The 13,133-nt window shown below is 42.0% G+C and overlaps 1 long non-coding RNA gene across 1 annotated transcript; it reads left to right on the top strand.

The window, feature by feature from the left end:
• Window positions 1-258: 258 nt before the first annotated feature.
• LOC135229142 (uncharacterized) lies at window positions 259-9,701 on the top strand. The gene is made up of 2 exons (XR_010319907.1): window positions 259-6,391; window positions 9,464-9,701. It is a non-coding gene; the product is annotated as an uncharacterized LOC135229142 (long non-coding RNA).
• The last annotated feature ends 3,432 nt before the right edge of the window (window positions 9,702-13,133 follow it).

The raw sequence follows: 13,133 nt of genomic DNA, 5'->3' as shown, positions 1-13,133 counted from the left end.
CTCCTAGACTGATATACCTGATAACACATCTAGCCAGCTGGAGACAGGACACCAGAGTTCCAAAGCTGAAAACAATCAAGCTAGCTCACTCAAGCAACCCATAGCGGTATACCAAAACAAAACAAAGCAAGCAGCTACGACACAGGAAGCAAGCATAAACTAAGACAATAACTTATAGATGGCTCGGAGACAACAGTCAATATCAAGTCACGTAAAGAAACAGACCATGATCACCTCAACAGGCTCTCAGAACAAAGAATCCAGGGATCTTCTAGATGGAAGTGCATTCCTGGAATTACCAGATGCAGAATACAAAAGTTTAATACACAGAACACTTCAGGACATCAGGAAGGAAATGAGGTAATACACAGAATGAGCCAAGGAACACACAGGTAAAGCAACTGAAGAAATTAGAAAGATTATTCAGGAACATTACGAAAAGTTTTGTAAGCTGGAAAAATCCATAGACACACAACAATAAGGAATTCAGAAGATTAACAATAAAATTACAGATTTAGACAACTCCATGGAAAGTCAGAGGAGCAGAATTGAGCAAGTAGAAGCTAAAGTTTCTGAACTCGAAGTTAAATCACTTGGCACTAATATATTTGAAGAAAAATCAGATAAAAGAATTGAGAAAAATGAAGAAACCTTAAGAATCATGTATGTGGGACTCTATCAAGAGAAATAAGCTACGAGTGATTGGAGTACCAAAACAGGGAGGGATAACAGAAAATATAGAGAAAATTGCTGAAGATTTGTTGGCAGAAAACTTTCCAAATGTTGTGAAAGATGACAGGATATCTATCCAAGATGCTCATCGAACTCCACATAAGGTGGATGTTAAAAGAAAGTCACCAAGCCATATTATAATCAAAATTGCCAAAACCAAAGATGAAGAGAGAACTATAAGAGCAGTGAGGGATAAACAAAAAGTCACCTACAAAGACAGCCAATAAGAATAACCTCGGACTACTCGGCAGAAACCATGCAGGCAAGAAGGCAATGGGATGACAAATTTAAAAAATGGAAGGAAAAAAATTGCCTGCAAACAATCATATATCCAGCAAAACTGTCTCTTAAATATGAAGGTAAAATAAAGACATTTCCAAATAAACACAAGTTTAGGGGATTCCTAAAAACCAAACCAAAACTACACGAAACACTAAAGGGAGTTCTTTGGTTAGAAAATCAATAATATCAGGTATCAACCCAAGACTAGAGCACTGGGCAGAGCACCCAGAAGTCAACTCAGACAGGGAAATCCCCCCCCCCAAAAACAAAGCAAGACTATTTTAAAAAAGCCTAAAACAGGGCAACAGCAATGTTATTATATAAAAGAAGACAGCATTAAAATAATAAAGAGGGATTAAGAAATGTAATCATACACCTTCCATACGAAGAGGAAGGTACAACAATGCAAAGAAGTAAAAGTTAGTCTTAAATTTAGAAAAATAGGGGTAAATAATACGGTAGCCACAAAGGAGACAAACTGTCCTACTCATCAAAATAAAATACAAGGGAAAAATACAGACTCAGCAGAAACAATATCAACAACAACAAATATGAGGAAAGGACAATATAGAAAGATAATCTACTCAGCATATAAAATCAAGTGGGAAAAGAAACTATGAACAACACACAAAAAAAGACATCAAAATGATAGTACTAAATTCATAAATAAAAAAAAAACCTACCCATAATTACCCTGCATGTAAATGGACTAAATGCACCAATACAGAGAGAGACAGTGGCAGGATGGATTGAAAAACAAGATCCGTCTCTATGCTGCCTACAAGAGACACACCTTAGAATTAGAGACACACTTAACATCTACTCAATGGTAGAAAACTGAATTATTTCTGGCAGGAGAGACTCTGAAACCTGCTCTTGAACATACAGTAGCTACAACAAAAGGAAGAAATGATGAAATAAAGAACTTTGAGACGACAAAGTATTATAAGGAAACTTGCAAAGACGAAGAGTTAGAAAAGCGCAATAGAAGAACACGTTCGGCATTTCTCAAGGTGAAAGAACTGAAGATAAAATCAAGTCTCAAGTTCCAATATTGAAGGATTCTATGGGAAAAATATTAAACAATGCAGGAAGCATCGAAAGAAGATGGATGGCATACAGAGTCACTGTTTCAAAAAGAAACAGCCAATATCCAAACGTTTCAGGAGGTAGCTAGGCTCAAGAACCTATGGTACTGAAGGAAGAAGTCCAAGCTGCACTGAAGGCACCGGTGAAAAACAAGGCTCCAGGAACTGACAGAGTACCAGCTGAGATGTGTCAATGAACGGATGCAGCACGGGAAGAGCTCGCTGGTCTATGCCAAGGAATTTGGAAGACAGCTGCCTGGCCAACCAACTGGAAGAGATCCACACTTGTGCCCATTCCAAAGAAAGGCGATCCAACAGAATGTAGAAATTGTCCAAAATATCATGAATATCACACACAGGTAAAATTTTGCTGAAGATCATTCAAAAGCAGTTGCAGCAGTATAGTGACAGGGAATTGCCAGAAATTCAAGCCCAGTTCTGAAGAGTGCGTGGAACGAGGGATATCGTTGCTGATGATATCAGATGGATCTCGGCTGAAAGCAGAGAATGCCAAAAAGTCTTTTACCTGTGTTTTATTGACTATGCAAAGGCATTTGACTGTGTGGTTCATAACAAATTATGCACAATCTTGTGAAGAATGGGAATTCCAGAACACTTAATTGTGCTCATGAGGAACCTGTGCTCAGACCAAGACGCAGTCATTAGCACAGAACCAGGGGATACTATGAGGTTTTAAGTTGAGAAAGGTGTATGTTAAGGTTGCATCCTTTCACCGTATTTATTCAATCTGTATGGAGGAAATAATTCAAGAAGATAAACTATAAGAAGAAGAAAGCGGGTATCAGGATTGGAAGAAGACTCATTAACAACCTGCAATAGGCAGAGGACACAACTTCTCTTGCTGAAAGTGAAGAGGACGTGAAGCAGTCACTGAAGAAAATCAATGACCACAGCCTTCACTATGAATTACGCCACAACACAAAGAAAACAAAAAATCCTCACATATGGATTAATAAGCAACATCGTGGTCGATGGAGAGAAGATTGAAGTTGTCAAGGATGTCTTTATACTTGGACCCACAATCAACGCCCATGGAAGTAGCAGCGAAGAAATCAATGACATATTGCATTGGGCAAATGTACTGCGAAAGCCATCTTTAAAGTGTTAAAAACCAAAAATGTCACTTTAAGGACTAAGGTGCGCCTGACCCAGGCCATGGTATTTTCAATCGCCTCATATGCATGCAAAACCTGGAAAATGAATGAGGAAGACTGGAGAGGAATTGATGCCTTCGAATTAAGGTCTTGGCCAAGAATATTGAATATACCATGGACTGCCACAAGAACGAACAAATCTGTCTTGGAAGAAGTACAGCCAGAATGCTCCTTAGAAGCAAGGATGGTGAGAATTTCTTACGCACTTTGGACATGTTATCAGGAGGCACTGGTCCCTTGAGAAGGACATCTTGCGTGGTAAAGTAAAGGGTTGGTGAAAAGAGAGAGACCTTTAAGAAGATGGGTTGACACGGTGAGTGCAATACTAGTCTCAAAGATAGCAGCCTTTGTGAGGATGGCGCAGGATCGGCAGTGTTTCCATCTATACAAAGGGGCGCCATGAGTCAGAATCCACTGGATAGCACATAACAACAAAAACACAAGTAGATGAGTTGAACTGGGGGAATCATCACCCTGCGTCCTTCAAGTCTTTGATGGTGGCAGTTATCTCTATAATTCCTCCAGGAATGCGGTACTGCTTTTGGTTTACTATTTTCCTAGATAGGCAGTTCTAATGGCTTCCCCTTGGCTTTTCCTACCATAATAGCCCTTACTCCACTTGTCTGGAATCCACAAAGGTAGTTCTGCAAGTTGTTGGGTATTCCAATTCCAATTGTGTGTTTAGGAACTGGGGAAATCACTACGTGATGGATTCAGGGACCCACTGAATCCACTGTGAAATGAACCAGAGCTACGGCTCCATTAAGAACCTGACTTCCATACAACCGCTTTCTGACTGGTGGGCCACAGTGACATCTAGGGTCTCCTGGATTCAGTGTCAGTTCAGAGGCAGTATCCAGTAATTCTTACACTTGTACCGATCAAGAAACTACTCGATAGACTTCCCATCTATTTCACTCCTAGGGACACCATGACTAAGTAGCCAATGCCATGAGTCCATAGGAGTCAGGCTACTCTCATTACTGCTTTGACTCCACTGTCCATTATGTGAACCACACCTACCTTGTTCTTGTCCATTGAGTCACCCACATGGCCCCTAACACCATGGGGTCCAATCAGCCCCATTGTAGTTTGGTGTCTTAATTCAGTTAGGGCATCTCCCATTGTGAGATCTGACTTCCATAAAAGAACAATCACAGCAGTCTTCAAGGATGCTGGGGCTCCCTTCACAAATTTATTCCTCACCATTGCGGTAAAAGGTGTGTCCTTTGGGCATTCCATGTGTGGGTCTGTGGGTCTAAGCCGAGAAATCCACTCTAACATGCCAGTTTCCCTAAGCCTTTGGATACCTTCTTCTACTGTGAAATCAAGGCGGGTCTGGCACTTCAGCTGGGTTTAGTGTGGGCCACCGCTTAATCTGTGCTTCACTGAATCAGTCACATAAACTATTAAATCCTTTCCTAAGCTCTCTAGCTGAAACACTGGATGAAGGATCTGTGCTTAGTGGACCCATATCAATGAACTCAGGCTGATGCAACTTTATGTTCCTTGCGCCATTATCCCACACCCATAATAGCAATTCCCACACGTAGTCCCCAGGCTTTTGTTTGTATGTATTAGAAAAGTCAAGCAGTTCTTTTTCTTTTGGACTGTAGTGTACCTCCCCCTGGATCACATTTTGTGCTTTACCTTTGAGGATAGCAGGGACTTCAGTCTAGTTATAGGCCTAGAAGCAACAATGGGTGTTGGGAATGTGTCTGGAGAACATTCAGCAATGTCTTGTAAGACATCTGCCTTAAGGGATGATGCCCCAGGCAGTGACTCAGACATCACCCTAGTGGACGACTGAGACAAAGGCTCTTCAGACACAACTGGGTTAATCTCAGCAGATGGGGGTCTGAGGGGCTAATAGTTTTCCTGGGGAGGGTGGTTTAGCAGCCAAACATGGAGTAATCCCTTCAGGTGGGAGCTGCTATTTGGTGATGGCCTTGCTATTCCTCAATGAAACTCATTTTCTTTCACTCCTAATAGAGTGTGGGATTTTGTTCTTCAACAATACAAACAAACAGAAAACATGACCAGAGCCTTTGCAGCAGCAAATTAGCTAGGAGAAGATTATAATGTAATGCTTTCAAGTTCTGATTTAAAGTAGAATTCTAACCCAGGCAAAATGTGAGGGCAATCAAGGCATTTCCAGACAAGTAAGTAAGAACTTAAACATCTACTTGCAAGGCATGCACCTTGAGGAAACTGTTGGAGAAAGGAAATCGGCACAAAGGACTGATGAGAAAAAAAAAAAAAAAGACTGTTTAGGCATAGAAAATAAAAACAGGCATCTGATCTGTCTGTAAAGAGACTAAAGTAACTCTAAGCGCTCAATGTAGTCTTTCACCTTAGGTTTGGCGTTGGCTGTCTAGCAGCTCCAGGTAAGCTTTCCCCCAGGTTCTACCTTCCTTCCCTAGGAACCAACCCATCACCATGAAGGAAATGAGTTGCTTTGCGGATCAGGCTAAAGAATGTGAAGACTTAAGGCAAACTTTTGGTATCAGCCTCCTCAGGTTTCTGACATGCCCAGCAAAGTGAGAGATCATGGAAACTCCTTGTTTCCATTCTCATCTGGAGAGCTAACATTCTGAGCAACGTGATTGTTAACCAACCAGTCTTGAGAATATCCGTCCTGTGGCTGCTTTGTAATCAACGTGAAACCCCCTTGACCTCCTGTCTTTCAATTGTGTCTTGTAGCCAGTCAATCGACTCACGTAAGCAATAATGACAACGATTGTGCTTTACTTGTCGCGCCTTTGATTGACCTTCGTCACTGTGAACCAACAAGAAAAACTGTAATTTTATTTTCCCCCTTCAGCACTCTGATTACTCCTGATTTGCCTTCTTCCCCTGAGATTCCGGAACGTCAGCCTGAGACTTTGCGATCTCCCACTGCCACGTCTCCGCTGCAATAAATCTCTTTCGATTTTACCTTAAGGGAGCTGGAAAGTCATTTCTCTCCAACATTTTGGCGTAGTTAATCGGCAGGGTTTTTGAAGTTACCCTTCCCCCGGAGACCCGAAGACCTGAAACACGGGACTCTGGCACCCAGGGCCCCTTTGTGTGCCCCTCCCTGCAGCTTTTTCGGACCCTTCTGGCTGTCTGGGGGTAAGTGCTCCCGAAAAGCAAACTGTGCATTTCCCCGTGGCTCTGTTGAGAATCTAGCCCCCAACTATTTCGGTGCAGCTTTTGTGGAGATTAACCGAAGTCGTTTCTCTGCTCCCGGTTTTTCTTTTTCTCCTTCGCGGTGGAATCGGCCTGTAAGCTTGTTGGAACTTCGCGTTCCACCTTTACTGTCCTCGGAAGCCTGTTACAACGTTGGGTTTCCAACTGCGTTCCCAGACTGCCACCTAGTGGCTTCATCTTGTGAAGTGTGGTCCTGATCATCTTTCTTTCTTTTCTCTTGGCTAATTATCCTTTGAACAGCTGTTTGCTGTGGCGTTTTGGGGTCTCGGATCTGGAAGAGCGCAGGGCAAAGCCCCTGATGCGCTTTTGGCAAACCCTGAAAGTGTTACATTTTCAGTGTGTCCTTTGAACTTTCTGTCTTTTGTTTCCGGATTCCAGTCACAGTTTGAACCCTTTGGAGCTTGACGAGTCTGCCATCTAGTGGACGAAAATTATCATTCTTCGCAGGAACCTTTTTTCCTTTTGTTTTTCTAAGGCTCCATTTTGGCTTAGATCACCTGGTTGCCACTTGGTAGTGCTTCCTAAGATAGGGAACAGCGCTTCTAAAGACCATAAAGCATTCCCTTCTGGGACTCCTGTTTGATATACGGTCAGGAATTATGGCGCCAGTTCAGTTCAGTACCCTCAAAGACATCCTGCACTTATCAAGGAAAATAGTACTGATCAATGCCTATGTTATGGCAGTTCTGAACTCACTAAGTTAACTTTTCTGTGCAGCAAATTAAAAAAAAAAAAAAAAAAAAGACCCAAACCTAGTGTCCTCGAGTCAGACTCATAGCGACCGCATAGGATAGAGTAGAACTTCCCCATAGCTTCCAAAGAACACCTGGCGGATTCGAACTGCTGACCTTTCGGTTAGCAGCAGGAGCACTGAACCACTAGGCCACCAAGTTTTCCAAGAGAATAAAACCAATAAAATCTCCCAGATTAACCGGACCCAACGGAAGGCCTATTTTAATTGTTTTTTGGAAGCTTTCAAATGGCAAAATGACAGCAAATTTCCTTCATTATGAGATGTTGTATCTAGACAAGCAGAACTGATTAAGGAATCGCAAAGACACTGCCTCAGCAGAACTTCCTTATCATGGAAAAGAGGAAGGGGTTCAAGAGGAAAGGACCAAACCTCCAGTTGAAACCAGCCCCATAGCTGAGATGCCTTTTAAGGTGAAATACCCCAAAACTGGAGGTGGACAGCCTGAGGTTACTGGTGCCTCCTGGTCTAAGGCCAAACTTCACACCATTCTTAGAGTTCCCCAGCCTGTGTGAAGATCCTCAGAAATTTAAGGAAGAATTTAAAATTCTGGCAGAAACTTATGAGTCTGGTCCAGGTGATCTACATAACTTGTTACACATGTTGCTAGGACCTGGGGGTGCTCAAAGGTGGTAGGAAGAAGCTAACCGGAAAGAACCTGAGAAATCATTGTCCATCCAACCAAACGTCTCAGGTACTGATTTGGTAACTCAGACTATACCTCTTACAACAAAATTAACCAAATGTTTTACAAAGATTTTTTCCTATAAGATTGTTTGGGCTAAAGTTCAAGCTTGCAAGCAGGAACAGGGTGAGAATGTTTATCACTACAGACATCGCTTGACCAGACTTTTTATGGAGAATTCAGGGTTGAACCTAGAAGAAGAGGAAAACAGGGTAACTTTTAACACCATTTTTGCAGAAGGATTACAGCTAACTCAGGGTGTAGTCCTTTACAAAAATGGTTTTAGTTAGCTGACTTAGTTAAATGACATCAGTTAAGTTTAGAGAATGCGAAAACTTCCCTATTAACCACCGTAGCCTACAATTAGCCAAAACCTTAGAACAGAAACTGAGCTGAAAACAAAGGCTCGACAAAATAAATCTATGTCTTTCCAATTACAACAAGTAGAGTTTCCCGGACGCAATCAGAGATCTAAACTTCACTTTAGGAACAGGTCCAGGGCTCCTGGGTCTGGAGTTCCTGGGGTCCACTATTTTTGTAAGAAGTCTGTACATTTTAAGAAGAACTGTCTTAAATTAAAAAGTAAGTCTGCTGGTATAGGACAGGCACAAAGACCAGTGGAATAGAATTCAGAGTTCAGAAATAAACCCATACACCTATAGCCAGTTGATTTCTGACAAGGGTGCTAAGTCCATTCAAAGGGGAATGAATAGCCTCTTCAATAAACGGTGCTGGGACAACAGGATCCCATATGCCAAAGAATGAAGCTGGACCCCTACCTCACACCATATATGAAAATTAACTCAAAATGATTACAGAATTTAAAGAGACATTTCTCCCAAAAGAAATAAAACTCTTAGAAGAAAACAGAGTTAAAACTTCAAAACCTTTTTTTGACAATGAATTCTTTGATACGAAGCCAAAAGCATGAGCATCAACAACAAAAAAGAAACTGGACTTCATCAAGTGAATTTTTTTGTTTTTTTGTACGTCGAAGGATTTTATCAAGAAAGTGAAGAGATAACCTACAGGATTGAAGAAAAAAAAATGCAAACCAAATATCTGATAGGGGATTCATATCTAAAATATATAAAGAACTCCTACAAATCACCAAAAAAAAAAAAAAAAAGAGAGATGAACAACATGTTATGGGTTCAATTGTGTCCCCCCAAAATGTGTGTCAACTTGGTTAGGCCATGGTTCCCGGTATTGTGTGATTGTCCACCATTTTATCATCCTTGTGATCTTCATATGTGTTGTAAATCTGACCTCTACGATGTTAATTGGAAACCCTGGTGGTGTAGTGGTTAAGAGTTGGGACTGCTAACAAAAAGGTTGGCAGTTCTAATCCACTAGGTGATCCTCGGAATCCATATGGGGCAGTTCTACTCTCTCCTATAGGGTTGCTATGAGTTGAAATCTACTCAAGGGCAAGGTTTTTTTTTTTTTTTTCAATGATGTTAATGTGGAAGGATTAGAGGTAGTTATGTTAATGAGGTAGGACTCAACCTACAAGATTAGATTGTATTTTGAGTGAATCTGTTTTGATATATAACAGGGAGAAGGGAGCAGAGAGACTGGAGGACTTCATTACCACCAAGCAGAAGAGCCAGGAGCATTTGCTTTGAACCAGGGGCCCCTGCACTGAGAAGCTGCTAGATCTGGGGAAGACTGATGACAAGGACCTTCTCCCAGAGCCAACAGAGAGAGAAAGACTTTCCTAGGAGCTGACGCCCTGAATTCAGACTTCTAGTCTCCTAGACTGTGAGAGAATAAATTACTCTTTGTAAAAGCCATCCACGTGTGGTATTTCTGTTGTAACAACACTAGATGACTCAAATAAAACATGGGTAAAGAACTTGAATAGACATTTCTCCCAAGAAAAATATACAAATGTCCAATAACCACATGAAAGTATGCTCAATATCTTTTGTCATTGTTGCTGTTGTTGTTAGGTGCCCGTGAGTCAGTCAGTTCCAACTCATAGTGACCCTACGAACAACAAAAGAAAACACTGCCTGGTCCTATACCATCCTCACAACCATTGTTATGCTTGGGCCCATTGTTGCAGCCACTCTGCCGATCCATCTCATTGAGGGTCTTCTTTTTTGCTAATCCTCTACTTTAGCAAGCATGATGTCCTTTTCCAGGGACTGATCCCTCCTGATAACATGTCCAAAGTAAATGAGACTTAGTCTTGCCATCTTAGCCTCCAAGACGCATTCTGGTTGTACTTCTTCCAAGACAGATTTCTTTGTCCTTTTGGCAGTCCATGGTTTATTCGATATTGTTTGCCAAAAGCATAATTGAGAAGTATCAATTCTTCTTTGATCTTCCTTATTAATTGTCCAGCTTTCACATGCATATGAGAAGATTGAAACACAATGGCTTGGGTCACACACACCATAGTCTTCAAGGCAACATCTTTGCTTTTCAACACTTAAAGAGTGTTTTAAGTTTTTTTTTTTGTTTGTTTTTGCATCAGATTTGCCCAGTGCAATCCGACATTTGATTTCTTGACTGCTACTTCCATGGGTGTTGATTGTGAATCCATGTAAAGCGAAATCCTTGACAATTTCAATCTTTTTTTTTTTTTTTTAATCATGATGTTGCTTATTGGTCCATTTGTGAGGATTTTTGTTTTATGTTGGGGTGTGATCAATCCATACTGAAGGCTGTGGTCTTTGGTCTTCATCAGTAAGTGCTTCAAGTACTCTTCACTTTCAGCAAGCAAGGTTGTATCATCGGCATAACACAGGTTGTTAGTGAATCTTTCTCTAATACTGATGCCCCGTGTTTGTTCATATACCCCAGATTCTCAGATTATTTGCTCAGCATACATATTGAACAGGTCAGTCGAAAGGATACAACCCTGACGCACACCTTTACTGACTTTAAACCACACAGCATCCCTTTGTTCTGTTCGAATGACTGCCAGTTGCTGTGTGTACAAGTTCTTCATGAGCACAATCGACTGTGCCAGAATTTCGCATCTTCGCAAAGTTATCCATAATTTTTTATCACCCACACAGTCGAATGCCTTTGCATAGTCAATAAAACAGAGGTAAACATCTTTCCGGTATTCTCTGCTTTCAGCCAGGATCCATCTGACATCAGCAATGATATCCCTGGTTTCACGTCCTCTTCTGAATCCAGCTTAAATTTCTGGTAGTTCTCTGTGCATATACTGCTACAGCTGATCTTCAGCAAAAATGTACTTGGGTGTGATATTAATGATACCGTTCGATAATTTCTGCATTCTGTTGGATCACCTTTCTTGGGAATACGCATAAATATGGTCGGCCAGGCAGCTGTCTTCCAAATTTCTTGGCATAGACAAACGAGCACTTCCAGCACTGAATCTGTTTGTTGAAGCATCTCAGTTGATATTCTGTCCATTCCTGGAGCCTTGTTTTTTGCCAGAGCCTTCAGTGCAGCTTGGACTCTCTCTTGGCTCTGGAGGAAGGTCCTTCTCCTCAATCTTCCCATGGGCTGGGCGCTTCTTAGCACAGGAAGCCCAGATCCAAAGCACTATTTCTGCTCCCAGTGCTTCTTTCTTGGTGGCATGAGGTCCCCATTCTCTGCTGGCTTCCCTTTCTTTTTATCTCTTGTAAAAAAGAGAAAAAAGGATAAAAGGTGATGCAGGCCAACTCCAGAGAGACTTCCTTTACACTGGATCACGGATATGACCTTAGTAAGGGTGTTATAATCCCACCCTAATCCTCTTTACCATAAAATTACAATCACAAAGTAGAGGATAACCACAAAATACTGGGAATCATGGCCTAACCAAGTTGACGCATCTTTTGGGTGGACACATTCAACCCATGACATTCTGCCCAATGGTCTCCAAAAATTCATGTCCTTGCTACATGTAAGACACATTCACCCTATCACATCACATCACAGCAAAAGCCCTAAATCAACTCCAAGTCCAAAATCCACAAATTCTTCTTTACCTGTGAAATCTAGAATACAAGTTTGTTTGCTTCCAAAGTACAATGGCAAACCAGGCACAAACTAGATATTTCCATTACAAATGGGAGAAATTGCAGGGAAAGTAGTGATGACAGGAGTAAAGAAAGTCTATAGAATATATTCCATTAGCCCTCAAGGCTGGAAAATAATCCTCTGTTCTCTGAGAGGATGCACACAATGGCCCTGCCCTCCAGACTCCAGGTATTGGTCGCATTCTCTGGATTCTGAGTCGAGGCCCCTGGGCCCTGGGCTTTAGCTCCGACTTTCAGGCCCAGGCAATAAGACTTACCAAAATAAAATTAAAAACATACATAAATGGATGGAAAAGGTATAATATGCAAACACCAAACAAAAGAATGTTCGACTTGCTTTGCTAATACCAAATAACATAGGTTTCAGAGTAAAAGTATATTAGCATAAACAGACGGAGAATAAAAACAATAAAAGGGTTAATTCACCTAGAAAATATAATAACCCTATGGCAGCGGATTTTTTTTCTTTTCTTGGTTTAAAAGTCTATGTTCTCTATTACGAGAGATTGAAAATACATTAAAAAAAAAAAACTAACGGGAGGAGGAGCCAAGATGGCGGACTCGACAGACACATCCTTGGCGCCCTCTTTACAACAAAGACCTGAAAAAACAAGTGAAAGAGTATATTTGTAACAAGCTGGGAGCCTTGAGCATCAAAGGCAAGCTTAGACAACAAACTGAGGGGTAGGGGAAGGAAGGGACCTTTCAGAAGCGGAGAGGAGTTGCCGGCCCTGAATCGTGGGGAGCCCTCAGGCACCATTCCCGGAGCAGCGGAGGTGGCAGCGGCGGGCGGGTCCTAGCGTTTGGCCGCAGTCTCCTCGGGGAGAAGCAGCAGCCACACAGCCCACTCACACCTCCAGAACCTGAACAGAAGGGCACTCTCCGCAAAAGCTAAGTACTTGCGGATATTTTACTGAGCCCCCCCACCCCCACGCCAGCTACAGCGGCTGAATCCCTAGGCCTGAGATAGACCCTGGTGAGCACCTGGAGCCGTCCTCCTGGCCTTGGGGAAGGAAAAAAAATGCAACTGGGGGGAAGAGGTAATTTGCTAGCTCCATTAACCGGGGAATCTCAGGACAGAAGCGACTCCCGTCCAGGCATAAACCGTCTGTGGACCTTGAGCACCTTTCCCTTCTTCATGGACCTGTGTGGGCCTATTTCGGGAGAATAGGCCCTTGTTGGCAAAGTCCAAGCATTTCAGCGGTGCCGTGGAGAGGT

Source organism: Loxodonta africana, unplaced genomic scaffold (genome assembly GCF_030014295.1).
Source record: "Loxodonta africana isolate mLoxAfr1 unplaced genomic scaffold, mLoxAfr1.hap2 scaffold_101, whole genome shotgun sequence".
Taxonomy (NCBI): Eukaryota; Metazoa; Chordata; class Mammalia; order Proboscidea; family Elephantidae; genus Loxodonta; species Loxodonta africana.
Note: the sequence above shows the minus strand (reverse complement) of the source record. Positions and strands in the feature narration are given on the sequence as shown.